The 15,040-nt window shown below is 30.1% G+C and overlaps 1 protein-coding gene across 5 annotated transcripts in view; it reads left to right on the forward strand.

Annotated features, from left to right (window-relative positions):
* The window catches only part of LOC113523562 (uncharacterized), a 176,346-nt gene that overhangs the window by 98,071 nt on the left and 63,235 nt on the right, over positions 1-15,040 (forward strand). The gene's annotated exons all lie outside the window — the stretch shown is intronic.

Below are 15,040 nucleotides of genomic sequence, written 5' to 3' on the forward strand. Positions count from 1 at the left end.
AGAACATTTACAGTAATTAGACATTTAATAAAAAAATACATTTACAGCTTCCAATGAGTAACAACATTATATAATTAATCACAGTTAATTAATAATACACTTAACTAATAAATAGCCTAAATTTGCTTACCCGTTTGTATTGAATTTTGTCCGTTTGAATTAGATTAAAGAATACTAATCTAGGATATACTTCAAGACATGTCCTAAATTTATAATAATTATACTCTTTATGTGTTATCATTCCTGAGGACTCAGGTGTTATGCCTCTGCACCTTGTAATTTCACTGCCATATCCTACCTTTCAAACCGAAACACAGCAATGCAAACACAACTGCTTTACGGCAGAAACATGAATAGGACAAAGGTACCCAAGCAGACGGCTTTTGTGCAAAATCTCCCTCTAATCACTGTGCTACAGTATGTCGAATTTTGCCTTTTGAACAAGGCAAAACAACATACCTAATAAGCTTAAAGAGAAATAAATCTTCTACTAACAAATACTAACAATTTCTTTTGACACATCGGTTGAAAATGTGTGTATGTGTGTATAAACATCGCCATAATGATGGCGGTGTTTACACACACAACACACAACATTAATTCATTGACTTATCAGTAACTATAGATCCGATAAACCGTTAATATAATTAAGGACACTGAGTTAAAAGCTTCACTGCCAATATCATCCGCGGTAGGGTGGAGGGCGGAGCTGAGGCTAAATGGATTAGGGTAAACAGCATAAAGAGCCTTTTGTATCCGAAATTAAATGTCACCCGACGTCATTATTCAGGCTCTGGGTGACACGCACGCGATCTGCCGTCTGCCACTCTGATATAGACGCGGACCCATTTACACCGCACGATTTTGTTTCATTTGTTTTGTAGCGCTCCCAACCTACTTATTTTATAAAAAAATATTTTAATGTTTAATACAATTCGAGTATGTTTGGCAACAATTTCTTATATGTGATCTTGATACTCATTGATACTTCATTACATGTAGTAAAAATATTAAGATTAAAATCTTAGAATTTTTATATTCGATAATATAATATATAATAATATCGGACTTACTATTGCCTACAATTTATATATCTACATTCGGTAACTTTATTATAACTATAATTTCTATTCAATTATATTCTGTTCTTAAAAGTATAACTTACTTATAATTTTTATCATTATTATAATATCTAATACTAATGATCAAATTTAGATATGCAATTTTCATAAGTAAGACAATCACACCAAAATTAATATGCGAATCGACATCCATTACCACTGTGTTAGGAGGCCTTCAGAAATAGAGTTACATTCACATGTTAATAGGTTTTTTTACTGCAGTTCTTTCTATTAACATCTTATCATCTAATCTTAACTTAACATCTATACTATTTTCACACAAAACTATTTAAAAGTATTTCAACCATCCAAGTGGTATACTGTTGTCATGTTTTTGGAAGTATGTTACGCTATTATGACGCCAATTTTCTGTTTATTTAGATGATTCTTTTTCCAATAGATAGTTTAAGCCCTGTAATAATTCCATATTAATTTTTGAAATTAAAATAACATTATTAACCTTAAAATAACATTTTTATGACTGATTAAAATTACTAAAATTAAACAAATGCAAACTCTATATATATCTATGCAAAAATATTTTTAATTTATAGTCATAATTAGCATCTATTGTGAGCCTTTAAAATATTCTAACCATGCTTTAACGTTCACATAAAAGTAGCCATTATTTTTGAGTAACTGAACAACTAATGTTAGTAAACAAACTTTCAAAATATCTTTATTTTTATGACCAACAGGTTAAAATAATCGAATGACCATTTTGTATACATATTATTATATTATTTATATACTACAGTTTGACGTCACACTAGATGCAACGATGACTTCAAATACGTTGCAACAGTCACTGGATGCAGGTGGCTTAGAAACATTTCTTATATCAATCTATATAGAGTAGTAACGTTAGTAAAATTAATGAGTTAAAATGATGGTGATGATATTATTATTTTGATATCATTTATCAACTCAGACAAATCTTATTCACAAAATATTAAGAAAAGTATATTATTTCATTATCTTAACTAACAACCCCTTAACCATACTAGATAAGGCTCTCATCCTATAAAAGAGGATATTACCTACGATTATCGTATCAGGCAGATACTTACCTAGTCGTACTTAGATACTTAGTCAAAGGTTTGGTTCTTACAGGATTACATCTCGAGAATTCCTTCTCTTGGTCTGTATTCTCTTACTAACGTTATCTGGAGATAAAGTGATGACATACTGTACATCTCTGTCACTACTCGAAGAGAAAAACTTAATTAAATCGTCCTGTATAAAAGGCCCTATAGCTACTAACCCATTAATTATATTTGTAACGGCTGTCGAAGATCCCGCTAAACAAAACTTTGAAAGCGAATTAAATAAATGAAAATCATTTGTAAAGAATCTCAATACAATAACTTTATTTTGACCTCATATCACTTAGTAATTAAACAACTACATTAATTGTAATTAAATTTGCTGAATATTATAATAATACCTATAGTATATATACCTATAGTATAAATATATATGTATATATATATTTTCGTAAAATTACATAATATTAATATTACGTCTTCATCTTTATCGTCAATAAAACACTTTCATCTTTATAAATAAACTAATCTTACATATTTATTTTATAAAATTTGCTTAAATTAAATTGTCTGTGCTATTATTTTATACTATGACGAGATACAAGTGAAACTATGATGAATTCAACAGGAACTATTAACAATGATTTCCAGGAATCGCAGCATTGCTAGCAGTGGGACCACTAGTACCTCTTTTAAACAATTACTTGCCAATTAATAAACTATAGCCGCCTTAAATAGTCTATAGTATCATCATGTAACTTAAACTACAAGTTAGAGGAATCTAACGACACCCCATTTATTAAAACCCGTCCAATGTTAAAGGAGTCGAACATACATAGCATAACAATCTATCATGCTTCTGAGGAATATTACCTCCCATTTTCCACGATCGGATAAAAATAGACACATAAAGAAAAAAAATTCATAAACCTAAAATTATATACATTATTACAAATAAAACATAGTGTATTACTGCGTGTATGAAATAAAAGAAGCGAAGCATTTATTTCATATGCAAGAGTAGAATATATGGCAGGGCATAAAATTGTAACTGGGGTCAGATAGCGCTTACAATTTTCATAACGATTCCAGTAACAGACTGCCATGTGTGGGTGACAATTCGACCCTTTCCATTTCTGACTTTCATTAAACAACGAATTGACTGATAGATAACGAATATCTAGTCGAGTTGTAGATAAATTAATTACAGTCTACAAGCGAATTCCAAGGGATCTTTTGTGAAATGTTGACCAAGTACAGTAATTTAGTCGATATTACAATTAGCTATTGAGACTAAAGTAAAATAAAGTTCTTTCTTCTCATCACTAATATAAAATTTAAATATTTAATTATCTCGGTATCTCTATTTGTCCCAAGTAATATACTCACAGAATATATTAATTACATATGGCTAGTTAATTACATATGGTTAATTACATATTAATTTTTAATAATAACCTGTCATAATTTCTTACTTATGACAGGTTATTTTTTAAAATCCATATACTCATTACTTAATCACACTTAAACACAAGTAGTGCAACTTTAATATTAAATTTTTAGTTCTAAGATACCTATCTTAGGACTAAAAATTTAATATCAAATAATTATTATTTATTAGACCTCTAATAGAACCTAATGAACTTTGAGTAAAATTAAATTCGGGGTTTAAACATAAATTTTAGCATCTTATAAGATGATAAGACTTATTATATTCATTCTCATAATTCAATGTAAGTCTCAATATAACAAAAATAATACACGAAATATCAATTCACGAAATCAAAAAACTTAAGGTTTATCTTCAAGTCGTCTAAATGATTCTGTCAATCTCACTTAATTGAATGCAAATAGACTTATTCGACAAGACACTGAAATCAATAAATTAAACGTAAATTGTACAACGAACCGTGCTTTTATTTGTTTCTTTATTAATTCAAATGCATATATTTAAATAAATTTGAGAGTGCCGTAGCTTAGTGGCATAAGAATAATGAATATATATATATATATATATATATATATATATATATATATATATATATATATTACAATTTAATTTCTTCAATTTATTTTTAAATTATTTTGAATACGCTAAATCCAATACTATAAATGCCAATAAGTATACATTTTAACAATTTAGAATTGTTTAATTTAATATACTTGAAAGAAATAATAGATAAATATTTCTGTCCTTTCTTTTTATAATTAACATGTCGACATTGTCCTTATCAGAATTTTGATAGACAGTTTAGTTTGCAAGAGCGACGAGCACAATATAACTAATTGATCACGCTTGTATATAAAGCACTTCAATTTGAAGATATTTCATTTTAATTTTAGGCATAACGTCACCACAGTAATTTAACCAATTAAAATAGGTCAAAGATCCAAAAAAATGAAAAACTTGACCGTTAACTCGCCGCTCCACGTCATTCCATGCACTTATAAAATTCATTTAAAGAACAGATTCATCCTTCTATCTCAGTTTTTAAGATTTAAAATAATTCAATTCAAAAGTCGAAAGTAAATCACAAGAGGTTATTTGTAATCAAGAAATATGCGATAAGGATGAATTTTCAAAAATTCAGAGTTAAAAGATATTCAGTTATGTTAATAAATCTCGAATAACTGAGAACATCTTTCTAACACGTTTTTCTTTTTAAGATAATCTGAACCAGGGTCAAAAAAAATCTATAGTTTTATTAGTTATCCTCAAAAATTACACCTGTATTCTACGAGACATGATGTGACATAACGAAACTAATTACAACCAAATGATGAAATGAAGGAAGTCCTGAGGGCTTCGCAAACGGAAACCAGCTAAGGTTACATTGTGCTTATACTATCCATTCAAATAAAACGTTTGAATAAAAATTTAACCAAAAGACTGGATGTGTTATTAATGTTAATTAAATAAATTACAACCTTGCCTATAGAGATACTAATCCGACAGCGTGGTTGCACAATTCACGCATTAAACATTAGAATGTTTGCTTTGTTTTAAAATTAACAAACACACTTGTTGACTCGATATTTGCTATGAAGTTCCTCGAACAGAAGTTTGCATTTAATTAAATTATGGTATAATATAACACGTAATTGTGCAAGGCATCCTTGCTCCCTGAGGGCATAAATAAGCTAGCTAGTCGTGCATGCTTCGTGTTCAAACTACGAGGTTTTGCAATACTCCTATTGTTTATCGTGCATAGCGGTGCATGCCATGCATATAAGTATCTACACCTTGGAGAAGCGTTCGGCATTTACTGACATTGTCGAGGACTGTTGTGAAAATAGGCAAACTATCAACATTGATTTATTCCCCGCTCCGACATATCCTTGGCTCAAAAACTGTAAACGCTCTTTCGAGAAAATTCCGCTTTATCTCCCGGCACGCGACATCTCTGTTCGAGTTGTAAAAAGGATGTTTTCATAAAATCGTGTCGAAACTATTCATCACGTTCACTTGTTTTAAGACTCCGGTGTTCACGACGTATAAAAATAGAATTTTCTATTTGAAAAATTTACTTTTGAATCTTTTTATCACTCTCCTGTATTATAGAACGAATAGTTTGTATGATGTGTTTGTACATCGTGTTGGCCAAAGGTTTTTGTATGACAACTTTAAAAATTATAACACTAAAACCTAAATTGTTATATAATTAAATACTAACCACTGAATTCTTTACTAAAAAGTTAATATCTAATTACTACGCACTACATATAACATGTATGTATATTAATTGCACATTCTTACTAATATATATTTGTTAAAGTGAATTTATTTGTTTGTTCGTTACCTCTTAGCGCTTTGACCACTTCAGCAACCGCTATGAAATTTGGTATATATCTATTATACGGAATGAACAAGGACCAACTATTTTTTATCCCAATCAGTGACCTTGTTCCAGTCACGCGGACATAATCGCGGGTAAAAGCTAGTACTAATTAAATGTTAAAACTCGCAATCAGTAAAAATAAGATACAATTAATTTCCATTCGTCATTATAAGTAAAGATTAGTAGACAGTCTACTCTTAACCACCAGAACCGGTAATAACTATACTGATAAAGACTAGTTGATCGCTCGATAAAGTTTCACAGTTAAGCCTAGCTTCTTCTCAGTCTAGATAGGATTATGGGTTTTAATCCACTACGCAGAGCGAGTAAATTGTTTAGTGGTCGAATACTAGACATAAAGTTTTCGAACGACTCGAAAATTTTCAACTAAACCAATTTAGTACAAGATAATATCCACCTTAGGAATTACTGTTACTTTAATAATCGATCCTGATCTTTGACTACGTCTGAGAGGAACACAATAATGACGTCATAATTCTCACTAATTATGTTATAATTATAATACCACCAGTGAATTTACTTACCATCCGCGTGATCAGGACATATTGACTGGCCGGGTTAAAAAGTAGCTCCAATAAGTAAATCCTTCTCCATTCTTTCTTTCAAATTAAAAATTTTGCTCGATAGAAAGAAACAAAACACTAAAACTAATATCTTATTAATATTATAAATGCGAAATTGTGTGATTATGAATGGATAGATAGATGTACGAATGGATGAATGTTTCTCTTTCACACAAAAACTAGTGAATGGATTTGAATGGAATTTGATATACGAATAGATTATATCTTAACTAAGCATATGCTTAGAATACTTCATGTATTGATTCACGCGAGTAAGGCCGCAATGTATAGCTAATCTGAAATAAATAGATCTATTGGACGATTAAGTAGTTATCGGGTTAAGTACTATTTTATTTACACTATTTTTAATAGGTATATTTACGTTTTGCATAAATCGTATGCAGTGTTTTGTTTGAGCGTTTGACTACCTTTATTTACATGCTCAATGCCAGACAGGAATCCATAGTAAACTACGTGATTTGCTTATGTGAATATTTATTCACTATTTTTATACATCAAATATGCAGAATTATATTGGGTATATAAAGTCTAAACCTAATAGTAATAATCATGAAACTGAATAACATTCCTCAAGAAATAGTCGAATATCCAAAATTTTTTTTTTATTTTGGCATACAAGCTGTGCAGGCAGATATATAACTACCATATTTTAGTAAACCCACTAACCCAGCCCATCATGTCTTCACGTCATCACCGATCTGTATGTTTAAATGTGCATAAATTATTACTCTACGCCATGTGGACGCGGCATAGAATGGACCACTCCTTCCTTTCTCGTGGGTATCGTAAGAGGTGACTAAGAGAACAATAATCAGTTATAAATTCAGGGCTGTGATATTGGATAAAATAATATCATCACTACCTATATACACGTATATACACTACACATTTACATTTATTTACATCACATTCTATAATGCATACTATTCTATTCACTCACACACCTATACCTCTTTACAGTTATTTACCATAAAATGCAGCTGCCCTGAGAGAGAGAGGCTGAAACCGTGCGAAATGGAGTCACATCTTAAGAGAGGCAACAGACACCTTTCATAGACACGACCTTCAGTAATGAATTGGACGAAAAGAGAGACTGTAAAATTATATTACTTAATTATCGCTATGGTTATCTGAACTGCATCAGCATAGATTTTAATTTATATATTCATCGAACCGTAATATCAACCGACTTTATGGACACTCATTATTGTTTCTTTCACATATACCCACTGTAACTTGCCTTACTTGCTTTAGACTTATAATTTTCGTTTATATAATTAAAATTCGTTATACGCTTTATTTACAAAAGACTTAGCATATAAGTTATTTTTAAGAGAGCTGTGGATTTTTGTCAAATTTTTGTTAAAAAAAAAATAGTCGGATGCAGCAGCGCCCCTCCTACAACATCATCAAAGCATAATTGCGGTTGCCAACGCGCCTGTTAAACGTGGCAATTACTAGTAAAACTCCTCTTATGGAGAAAGGCTGTGTTCAGCAATGAAGAGTTAAGGATTGCAATAATATAATAGATAGATGATAGATTCTTAGCTTTATTGAAGAGTTAACGACTTATTATAAATATAAATAATTACAAGAAATAATCACAATATATATAAATATGATGATGATGAAATTATTACTCTAACCGCCCTATTAAATCACAACTAAATTTCTTATATTATATGTAAATAATACAATAAAAATTATTTAGCACATGAACGTTAGTACAAATCTGAGTGAATAATAAAACTTAAGGTATATTTTGTGGAACAACTTTACAAACGTATTACAAGAATACTGTACGTAATAAAGAGAGATGCGCATGTTAATCCGCGCCGTAACAATAACTCGGATTACGTTCGCTTAATGAATTTAAAACGTTACACGAAATTAAGTTGATAATCGTGTTTAATTGTAACAGTAATCGCTACAAAATCTATGCTTACAAAACTGTAACCAAAATCGCCTTGAGAATACTGATTTCTATTTTTTCACAGAACAGGGCGTTTGCCTAATAAGTGTAGCAATGTGATTTAGTAACTCCTTCCTAAGTACTTGTACATTATACATTACACCTTATATATAGGGTCGTGCGTATGAACGTGGAATAGCAACATCAGAGTACTTAATACAATACGACAGTTCATTGTTTCTGACGGCAAATGATCGCGATCATAGTGCGTAATCGCTGCCTAGTGCACCCGATCAGACTGAGCAATATGCGAGCCGTGAGATCTTCCCACGTGCTTGCTGCCTAGTAATTACTTGTTAACCCACTATTTACGAGCCGCGACTATGTTAAATAGATACAATTTAACTAATAATAACTTATTTTACCTTATATTTACATTATATTATTAAAAATATATCTTATGAAAATCACACTCTTTATTCATATTAAACTATGGTATACTAATCCTGTGTATGGATATATTAATATGCTTTATTTTGGTAATAAAATACGATTTCACTCATCGGCTGCATACATTATCAAAGAATGGAGGTATGAAATATTTTTCGCACATTTTTCATAAAATAAATTTTATATTGTGTATACACTGAAACGCCCTTCAAAGAATAATAACAACTTTTCATGACACCTTTATATTTTTAATCTCATTACAATTTATTGCTATTTTAGTTCTAATAATTTAAACTAATATAACAAAGGGGTAAGCTTTTATTTTTTATTTGTTATGAATAAACTCATGACTGCAGGTAGCTCAGGACCATTACTTATGGCGGTCTATTGGGGAGGCTTATGTTCAGCAGTGGACAGGTAATGGTTGAGATAATGATGATGAATAAACTGAGAAAATAGTTTAAACTTATTTTAAAAATATATTAAATAAACATACATTAAACTCATTTTTAAAAAATCTGCACCTATAGAAAGCCACATTATTACTCACTACTCTGTATTTCATTTAAAAAAAAAGCTGTCTGAAGCCGGGGCGGGTTGCTTGTCATCGATAAATTTAACATTTAAACATAACTCAAAGTGAACTATCCGTTTATACGATAGGTTGTTCAATGGCTCAATTTGTCACTGTAATTTATACCGTATCAATTTCAGTTAATAATATGCATAGTATCATTGCTCATTGTTCTTACTTGTACTTCATGCTAATCTTATTCAAAGCTCAGGGGTGTAGTGTGTTACAACCTTATTAATATTTATCTGCAAGTGATGTATAGATACTTTATGGACTTGCCACATAAATTTAAATTCAATGATTAATTTGGTACGTCGATCAAACTCGGTTAAGACAGTTTACACCGCAAAATTAACGGCGTATATATTACTAGTATAAATTCAAACATAATTAATTGTCTATTTACTATTATTATTCAATAAAGGATACCAGCAAGAAAAATACACTAAATTATTTCTAATATAATATAAGCACATCTACATATGTAATTTATCTTAATATATATCTAAATCTATTATCACACATTTATGCAAGTAAAATAATTTAATTGAATTAAAAATACAAAATTTATTGCTCTGATTATATTATTGTATGAAATTTCGAATGTGTTCCTTTTAGGTTATAGTGTTCCTAACTAAAGCAAAATTCCCAGAAATTCACACGAAAAGGAGATAATATAGTACCTTGCGAAGTCTTATGACTATATTACAATAGTAATTATTTAAAAACAGAGTTTAAATTTAAAAGTCCTCTTTTAACAAACTTCTTGTAAAATTCAATCATATTTTTATGTTTAGCCAGTTTAAGTTCTTACTTCAAAATTTTTAAAGATAAAATAAAATATAATAGTATATAAATACGCTGCCTCTTAAGACAACTCATTTAATAACAATTATGAATCAAAGTATGAATTCGATTTCTTCAAAGTTTATATCCATAAGACACCTACATTTGAATCTCTTTTTTCATTTATTTTCTACTTCAGTTATCTTCCTAACATCCCGGAGATGAAAAAAAATTGTAATCCACTGTGAGAATCACTTTGTTACCTAACAAAATACTTAAAAATATTAAATAACGTTATTCGGTCGCAATTACATAAGCTTTTTTATATGAAAGAATTACGTTTTTAACTACAGCTTAGTGTGATTTTTTGTATAGTCAAAAATATCTTTAGATATTTAATGAATGGAATAATATATACCAGTGTAATATTTTTTTAAATAACAAACAAACATAGAGTAATACAGACTGTTGAAACGATCCATTCTTAAATATGATTTCCATTAGAAAATGATTGACCTAACAAAACACAATAATAAGCACACTTTTTGTTACGAATATGTATGAAACTGCACCTAAGTTGAATAATTGCTAACTGGAACGGAAACTCGACTAAAATAACAAGAAATAAATTCATGCACGTACTTCGATCAACAATACCAACTAGATAACGCCTCACGTACAAAAACAGAACTAAAATGAGACATAATTTAACTGGATATTAAATACAAAAGGGTTTAAAAGTTCAGTAATTTAGATATATAAATTAAATTTAAAAAATATGCCAGTTTTGAACTTTTATAGTTTTATTAATAGTCATGACAAAATTGATTCCTATTAATCTATTTTTATTATTGGACACGAATATTAAATGCATGGTACAGTCACACAAAAAGATACTTTAAATTAAAATAAAATGAAAAAATATGATTGAGAACTCATTATTTTCACTGTTTTTGATGCTTTAACTAAACGTTGAAATATGAGAAATATGCAATAGCTGTTGTATGATTAAAAAAAAAAACAACAAAATAAATAAAATATCTGATCGTTATTGATGATCGAAGTGCACACAATATTAGAAATCGTAAAATACATACATAAGTAGTCATAAATCAGTATTATAATGTATTTATTATCGACAGATACTGTCATTACCCGCGTTGCCATACAACCTGTCACGAATATCATCATCCAAACTCACGATCAGAATTATTAGATAGTACGCAATCCAATTTCATGTCGACGCTCCAGCGACGCCTGAGTAGCGGCACAATGCAATTTGCTATTCGGCATTTCATAACATGAACCCTATTTTCTTCTCAACACGGCGCCCCCTCCTTGATGTCAGATTACCTGCTAACTTTTGACGTACGTGTCTCTTCTCTTTCGTCACTTCGATAATCTCACAAATAAAGAATCAATACTCATTAACTTCAAATATCAATATTTATTATTTTTTTCTCTCAGTCCCTTTTTTAACAAAAATTTATGATAATATATTTCAGATAATATAAATAATATAATAATCATAAATAAGCGTAAGGTTTTTATGTCAACATTTTTACTTAAAATAACAAATATGCTACCCTATATCAAATAAACCACCACTTTTTTTATACAACTTAGAATGGCAAACAAGCTGACGGCCCACCTGCTGGAAAGCGGTAACCATCGCCTATAGACCTGAGCTATACCATGGACATAACAGAGTATACTGTTTCGCCCATGATACCCCCATGCATTGCCATTCCTGAGGACTCAGGGGTTATTCCTCTGTACCCTGTAAATTGACGCCATATCCCACGCTTTCAAAACGAAACACAGCCATGCAAACACAACTACTTCACGGTTGAAACACGAATGGGACAGAGGTACCCAAGCCATCGACTTTTGTACAAAGTCTCCCTCTGGTTAAATATATATAAAATAGTTAATATACATATATCAAAAAGTTCCCATATATCATTCAATTTATAAAATTCAATATCATAGTAATTGGTTAATCTTAAATTAAAGTTACTTTCACATTAATAGTAATTAGTTTATATATTTCTATTAAGAATTAGGTTTAAATATGATTGCATATATTATTATATAACGTCACTCTGAACCACCATTTCCACTAGTTTTTTTGTTCCGTGTACCCTTCTGTCCACGGTTTCAAGTATCAAATTTATTTTTATGTATATTTTTATTGTTTGCGGTGAGGATTGTCGGCTCCTTAGGGGCTGTTTGTATGCGGACTGAGAAGAATTACGTGCGCGACGGAGCGGATCCACTTTAGAAGTAGCGATAAAACAATTTGTTTAGAAAATGTGCTGTATAATGCGAGTGCATATGGCACAGGGTGAGTGGAATCTGTAAATCAGCATACTGTTTGTTTTATCGAACGTGTCCATTAGGATACACCGGGGGGTACATTCAATGCATTTTTTTGTAAAGAAAATATTCTTAAAGTATTTGACAATATTTAATTATATTTTTTAATGAAATTTAGTAAACAAGCCATCACCACCGTATGGGAATTGATAGGCATCATCTATATGCGTGAACAGTAGCATGAACATAAAAGAGTATACTGTGTCGCCCACTATACCCTTCAGGCGTTGCCATTTTTAAGGACTAAGATGTTATATCTCTGTACCCTGCAAATTCATTGCCATATCCCACCCTTCAAACTGAAACACAGCCATACAAACACAACTGCTTCACGTCTGAAACACGAATGGGACAGAGATACCCAAGCAGATGACTTAAAAAAAGTCTCCCTCTGGTTTTAATGTATGCAACCCCTAATATTGCATAAACGTAATTCGGTAGCTTTTATTTCGGTAGCCTTTATACCCGATTACAAACAAAAGAAGTGTAATGTTTTCATAAGCCGTTTAGTCCAACGTTCTTAATGGTACACTCATTAAACTATGATAATAACGACCCATTAAGATTTAACTACTATGGGCACGGGTCACTTCCCATAATAAGATAATGTTAGCCTACTATTAACACGTTAGATATGAAATGTTGTAATATATTATATTTATAGAACAGTTATTATAGTTTAAGAATTTATTTAGTTTTCTTCTCTATAGCCTAGTCGCTGTGTCAGGTTGTAACCTGAACATGAAAAGAAGTGCTGACATACATATTATATTCTTTACTAGCGGCCCGTCCCGGCTTCGCACAGGTCGATATTTTTAAATTTTAAAAAGTGGTTATTGCGACATAACGATAATAGTTGGACATATAGTATTGCGAAGTTTTTTGGAGTAACTTCTCCTGTTTTCCCAACATTTTCCTTCACTGCTCTGCTCCTATTGATCGTAGCGTGATGAAAAGTATACTATATATATATATATATATATATATATATATATATATATATATATATATATATATATATATATATATATATATATATATATATATATATATATATATATATATATATATATATATATAACCTGCCCAGGAGTATGAAGAATAATTGTACCAAGTTTCGTTAATATCCGTCGAGTAGTTTTTGTTTCTATAACAAACAAACAGACAGACAGACAGACAGACAGACAAAAATTTTACTGATTGCATTTTTGGTATCAGTATCGTTCACTAATCACCCCCCGATAGTTATTTTCGAAATATATTTCATGTACTATTATGTTACCGTATAATTGTCCGCTCTACAGATTTATTATAAGTATAGATAGATTTATAACTATACAGAGACGCATGCTTCTAACCATTTGTTAATATAGGTACAATACATAAATACATATTTTTTTATTTGTAGGAATACTCTAATCTCACAATCATAGTAGAAATAAAAATGAAAGGAAATTTGCAAAAAATATTTTAAGCTTAGAAAAATGCACGCTATTTTCGCCTTTGTCATCCCCACATGTTAGCTACTACGTCTGAAAAATGTCAAATGTGTATATTAAAAACCGCTTACTGCACCCTCCCTTGTAGTAACAGTCGGTAAACAAAGGAATATACTACAGTCGGCGTTGCTTAACCTCATTAAATACTATCAATGAACGAACTAACGAGCTGTAAGCGCTTTAATTAACTGTGTAATTGCATGAGTTAGATGTCCATTGTAACATATATTTAAGTACATAACTAACACATTGTTTCCATAGTAACAATAGACAGTGAACCACGCCTGATGCTCGTAACAATTATACTATATTATTATTAAACAATATTATTATTCAAATAGGTATCAAATTAAAGGTTATTATGTTCACTTAATAAAGTATACAATAAGTAGCTTCAAAATTTTCATTATGTTACTATAATAATTAAGACTGTGTTTAAAAAAAAACTACTTCAATTATGACAAAACTAGTTATTTTAATTTAATACAATGAAAACTATGGAATAAATTTTTATAAAATTTCTATGGGATCTATCTGTAAGTATATCCTTTAAGTATATCCATATGAAAAAAGAATTTTCCAAATCCGTTTACAACTAACGGAATTATAAGGTAACAAATATAAAAAAAATACAATCGAATTGAGAACCTCCTACTTGAAGTCGGTTGAAAAGGGCAAAAAATTTAATAGCTCACTACATTTAAAATAGGTAATATTATAATAATTAAAGATTTCATTGTTTGTTTGTAATGGATAAACTTAAAAACTATACAACTGATTATAAAAAATTTTTCATCTGTAAAAAGCTACATTATATACACACGTTATG

This window comes from Galleria mellonella, unplaced genomic scaffold, assembly GCF_026898425.1.
Source record: "Galleria mellonella isolate WM207_F2 unplaced genomic scaffold, CSIRO_AGI_GalMel_v1 utg1380, whole genome shotgun sequence".
Classification (NCBI taxonomy): domain Eukaryota; kingdom Metazoa; phylum Arthropoda; class Insecta; order Lepidoptera; family Pyralidae; genus Galleria; species Galleria mellonella.